Source organism: Salvelinus fontinalis, chromosome 33 (genome assembly GCF_029448725.1).
Source record: "Salvelinus fontinalis isolate EN_2023a chromosome 33, ASM2944872v1, whole genome shotgun sequence".
Classification (NCBI taxonomy): domain Eukaryota; kingdom Metazoa; phylum Chordata; class Actinopteri; order Salmoniformes; family Salmonidae; genus Salvelinus; species Salvelinus fontinalis.
Genome location: NC_074697.1, coordinates 27,434,300 through 27,440,607, shown reverse-complemented (window position 1 = coordinate 27,440,607; position 6,308 = coordinate 27,434,300).

Genomic DNA, 6,308 nt, shown 5'->3' with positions numbered 1-6,308 from the left:
AATCATGGCCGGTTGTGATACAGCTTGAATTCAAACCAGGGGTGTCTGTAGTGATACCTCTAGCACTGAGATGCAGTGCCTTAGACCGCTGCACCACTCGGGAGCCCTAAGGGAAGGAGACAGGTTAAAGAAAGATGTTTAAGCCTTCAGACAATTGAGACATGGATTGTGCATGTGTGCCATTCAGAATGTGAATGTGCAAGACAAAAGATTTAAATGCCTTTGAACGGGGTATGGTAATAAGTGCCAGGCACAACAGTTTGTGTCAAGAACTGCAATGCCGCTGTGTTTTTCACGCTCAACCGTTTCCCGTGTGCATCAAGAATGGTTCACCAGCCAAAGGACATCGAGCCATCTTGACACAACTGTGGGAAGCATTGGAGTCAACATTAGCCAGCATCCCTGTGGAACGCTTTCGATACCTTGTAGAGTCCAAGCACAGACAAATTGAGGCTGTTCTGAACGAAAAGGAGAAACAACTAACTATTAGGAAGATGTTCATAATGTTTGGTATACTCAGTGTACGTCAGTGATAATGTGTAGCTCTGGCAATACAGGAGGACTCCTCCTGTAATATATTGAAGGCAATGGGTCATTGCTTTGTTCCCTCCTTTTTGCATGGAGGACATTGCTCAGGCTTTTAGTTGAGCTCTCAGTTTGCAGCAGGGTGAAATTAGATGAATAATGAGAGAGGAAAGGGGAATACGTGAATATCCTCTATGGTGTAATAAAGATTCATCACCCAGTGATGTCATCATCATGCTATTTTTTTTACACATCATCATAACCATCTCATACATTTTTATGCTAAAACGTTCCAGAGTTAACATCATTAATACAATACTTATGTTTTTATCAAAAAATGAATTATACATTTCTCAGCTTGTGCTGTTTACAACCTATTTGTCTTCGGTCCAACTTTCCAATATGAGTGGAGTTTAAAATAAGATTATATGAAAAATGTAGAAGAGATATGAGCAACACCTCCTAGCATTGCTACTGTCTTAACAGCTTATCAGTTTTGGTGAATTCTGGGGCAGTGTATGGGTTGTAATCATTCTTCATCTTTCTTCATTTCTAGTTGAGTATTCTTTGTGGCATGCAGGGTATCCCCAGCAAACTCTCGGAGATGATTCACTGGGATACTTTTGGCTTGGAGAGATAACAATTTCAGATAACTATTTTGACACTGAATCTCTCCACACCTTTAGCCCCTGTGGAACAGAGTTGATCTGCATACTGGAAACAGGGTCACAGGGAAACATGGACAGACTGATAGAGGGGAAAAGGGAAAGTCAGCTGTACAACTGAATGCATTCAATCAAAATGTGTCTTCCGCATTTAACCCAACCCCTCTGAATCAGAGAGGTGCGGGGGGCTGCCTTAATCGACATCCAAGTCGAAGATATGGAAAGAGAGATAGAGGGGGAAATGGGAAGCAGGGATAGAGCAATAGAGGAATTCAGGGATAGAGGTAGGTGTTACGGCTGTCGTCGGAATGAGACCAAGGTGCAGCGTGGTAGGCGTACATTTTGAATGTATTAAATGAACACCAAAAAAACAAGAAAGATAAACGATACGTAAAGTATTGTAGCGCTAAACCAGCAACTAACAAAAACATGATCCCACAACAGAAAGTTGGAAAAAGGGCTGCCTAAGTATGATTCCCAATCAGAGACAACGATAGACAGCTGCCTCAGATTGGGAAACATACTCTGCCAAAAACAAAGAAATAGACAACATAGAATGCCCACCATAAATCATAGCCTGACCTAACCAAATAGAGAAATAAAACGTCTCTCTAAGGTCAGGGCGTGACAGTAGGGCGTATCAGGTGAGGGATCACAGACTCTAAATCCCGGGTGGTGTATGACTGGTGCTCAGGAGAGTTCCCTCCACTTTGTATTTAGAACTGGCCCAATCCCATCCCACACCCTTCAGCCCTGCATCAACAATGTCATACAGCCCATCAAAACAGCCACTGCAGCAGTCCTCCTCTTTGATATACACCTGGATCCATGCCCAACAACTAAATCAGCTGCTTTGAGAAAAATTTGAGAAAATCTACTGCATGCATGAAACCTCAAACAAATTTAAACAAAGGTTTTCAATTAAAGCAACAAGCCAATATGGCTTAGGAAAACATTTAGTTTTTGTCTCTAGTGTCAGGGAGTGTGTGGGTAGCATCATCAAGGATTAGGTTAAACTTTAGTTTATTCTGCTTTTCTTCTCCTAGTCAAGGTTAAATTCCCCCTTTTTGTCTTCTTTCATTCTGCCATTATTTTCAAAAGGGGTTCCACCTGTTTTGTTTTCTTTGTGTGTGTATGCACGTGTACATGTGAGTGTGGATACATGTGTTAGAGACAAGGAGAGAGAGAGAGAGAATCCATAAGAAATGAAAATCCTACTTCCCAGCTGGCCTTTGAAATCCTCTCTTGAAAAACCTTTGCAGTACTGTAACTGTGGCTCCTTTGTTTCTCTACAAAAGCTGAACAACATACACACATCCAGGTACTTTCTGCAGGTGCTGGAGTTGTAGGCAAACTCCTGGAAAACAGAAAGGAAACCGCTGCATGCTGCTCATGCTCCCAGGTGATATTTAGGTCTTCAGCAGGCATCCATATCGCAGGTGGGGGTGGAAGGTCCTATATATAGGGTCAGTACTTAGTGACATCACTTCCTGAAACAGGAGGTAAAAAATATCTAACATAGGTTCACATTATTAACATTCAATTCATCAAAATATATGATCATACACAAGGAATGTGATCAATATTTACAGTAATATACATTCAATTAGGGCACACAATAATTTTGACATTTTGTCACTAAGTACTGCCCCTATATATAGAACCTTCCACCCCCACCTGGGATATTGATAACTGATGAAGACCGTTATAAATAAATATCACCTGGGAGCATGAGCAGCAGTGTGTCGCGTTTTCCTTTCTGTTTTCCTTAGTTTCTCTGCCATACTGAATACTGTCAGTCTGCCAGTAGGCAGCCAGCTCAAGGACAGCCAAATGAGAAAAGCACACAAAACTTGAACAAACAGATCGTCAGTTTGCCTCTGGATGTTTTGGAGGTCACAGGTCACCTGTCCCTGGTGGCTGCACTGGACTCTCTTCAGGACAAATTCCCAGCTAAAGACTTGATTGGTGGATCGGTTTATGGCAGTCGCATTGGAGTTGTTTGAGAGAATACCGTACTGGGCTGAAATGGTCAACACAGAGCCACCATTGAGGATCCAAACCTCGCAGCACCGGGATGGTTCTGGGCTCCAGCTGCACCCGGGCCTCCAGCACTGACAGGGACAGACATAGAGACATGGGCGTCAGAAGCATGGTGGTCGGGGAATGTGGGTGACATTGGGGTCTTGTGATAAAATCATGATTGAGTTATAATGGAAAACAATGAAACATTTCCATTTAACCTAAAGGAGTAGTAAAGTGTTTGAATTCCACTGAATTATTCTCTGGTATGGTACATGAGGTGTGACCGTCTTTGTTGATTGGGAAGCTGTTAGAAACATGCACGATCTGACTGTAAGATTCATCCTCTGAAAACATTACATAAAACTGAGTCGAGAAGGCTTTTGAAATGTGACCTACTCAAGCTTATCTCTCTTCGTCTTACCCCAAATCTGTGTATAAATCTGTTTTGATTGCCGACAGACGTAAAACATGAGTCACATGCTTGTCAGCTCCAGACAAACACATGTTAAACCAGTGAGACAAACACATGTTAAACCAGTGAGACAAACACATGTTAAACCAGTGAGACAAACACATGTTAAACCAGTGAGACAAACACATGTTAAACCAGTGAGACAAACACATGTTAAACCAGTGGGTCCAAATGAGGAGAGCAACTCTAAAGCTATGCCGAGCTGTCCAGATGGCAAGCAGGATCTGTCTCGGGAACCAGGACTTACAGAGTAGAGTACAGACCAAAAGGGTCGAGTAAATTAGGGCCCATAGCAGCAGCAGGCAGCGGGTGGGCGCTCTATAAGTAGCACTGCGCTGGGATGGGTAAACAAACACATTAACAGCTGAAGTGCCATGTTAGATTTAATAGCCCACAAGACCATGTACCTGATTAAGAATAGATAGACTGTATAGTCTGTGAGGAGAGAAGATCTATACCCTGTTGTGAGGCATTTACATTACACTCCTCCTTTAGAAAAGTCATCCCCCAATTGAATTTCAGTGTTGCTTCACAGAGCTTAATTCCATTGACAGATGGAGGTGAAAGGGGAGAATATTTGTGGGTCAGGTGCGACTTTGGAATATAATATAGTAATATGCTCGTTTCCAAGTAATCTGGGTGATCTATAAATTGTTTGTGCAGTGCTAACTGTGTTAGCCGATATGGCCTGTGTGGAGTCATAAATGATGTATCCGTTTAGGAAATTAGGTCTGAGAAATATCTAGGGCAGCTTATGTAGCTCATACTTTTCCTCCAAATAGGAGAATGAATGAAGTAATGAACATTTTCATGCTCTAATTTGAGATGGGATTCAGTGACACTCTTGTTCCTGACCACTATATCCTCCCACTAACAAGAAACACAGCCCTTTTGAGGAAATTAATTATGCAGAGCACATGGATCATTAGGAAGTTAATTAGTGTGGCTGTAGGTTTAATACCAAGGGGTACAATGACCAAGCACATTGTGGTGGTGGTGGGTGGGTGTGTTGATGGTAAACCTTCAATGCGTGTTGATGGTAAACCCTTACTCATTACAGGAATGTAGGAGTGTGTTGCATATCAATTAAATTGACTTAATTGTCTCAAATAAGAAAAACAGATCGCAAAATGTTATTTTCTAATTGTTACTTTGAATAGTTATATTTCAACCAACCTGAATTTATGTGCACTGACAAGGATTAAACAAACATTTCCCTATGGTATAGCTCGAGAAGAAACAATCTTAGTAAAATAAGTACAGTAAGTCCCAAGAGATACACACCAATATTTCCCATACAGTGGTGGAAAAAGTACCCAATTCTAGTACTTGAGTAAATGTAAAGATACCTTAATAGAAAATGACTCAAGTAAAAATGAAAGTCATCCAGTAAAATACTACTTGAGTAAAAGTCTAAAAGTATTTGGTTTTATACTTAAGTATCAAGAGTTAAAGTTAAAGTATAAATTATTTCAAATTCCTTATATTAAGCAAACCAGACGGTACCACACGAAGCATGTGTGTTTAGTGAGTCCCCCAGATAAGAGGCAGTCGGGATGACCAGGCATTAGTGAGTGAATTGGACCATTTTCCTGTCCTGCTAAGCATTCAAAAGTAGTTTTGGGTGTCAGGGGAAATGTATGGAGGAAAAAGTACAATATTTTCTTTAGGAATATAGTGAAGTAAAAGAGTAAAGATATACATAGTAAAGTACAGATACCCCCAAAAACTACTTAAGTAGTACTTTAAATTATTTTTACTTAAGTACTTTACACCACTGGTACTATAATAAAAAAAAAAAAATGTAATCTCGATGCAACTTCTCAAACTAATATGTTGTAATAACATTAATATCCTACTATTCATTAATTACAGGATCTTTATGGTAATATGCTATGTTTGTCCTCCTATTGTACTGTATATGGTCGATACCACAGAAATATGTTGACTGGGTGAATTTATTGTTGAACTAAATACAGCTTCTTCTTTTTTTACAGTATCTATTTCACTTACCTCAGTGTGACTTTGGGGATTTCTGACAGGTACTGCACCACAGGCTGACAGCTGCACCACAGGCTGACAGCTGCACCACAGGCTGACAGTGGCACCACAGGCTGTCACCCAAAACCAGCCTGTTAAACATTACAACAGACCAGTGGCAACTTTGCTCCCTGCCTCGAACAAATGGCGGCAAACATACAGTTGAAGTCGGAAGTTTATATACACTTAGGTTGGAGTCATTTAAAACTCGTTTTAACAACCACTCCACAAATGTATTGTTAGCAAACTATAGTTTTGGCAAGTCGGTTAGGACATCTACTTTGTGCATGACACAAGTAATTTTTCCAACAATTGTTGACATACAGATTATTTCACTTATAATTCACTGTATCACAATTCCAGTGGGTCAGAAGTTTACATACACTAAGTTGACTGTGCCTTTAAACAGCTTGGAAAATTCCAGAAAATGATGTCATGGCTTTAGAAGCTTTTGATAGGCTAATTGACATCATTTGGGTCAATTGGAGGTGTACTGTACCTGTGGATGTATTTCAAGGCCTACCTTCAAACTCAGTGCCTCTTTGCTTGACATCATGGGAAAATCAAAAGAAATTAGCCAA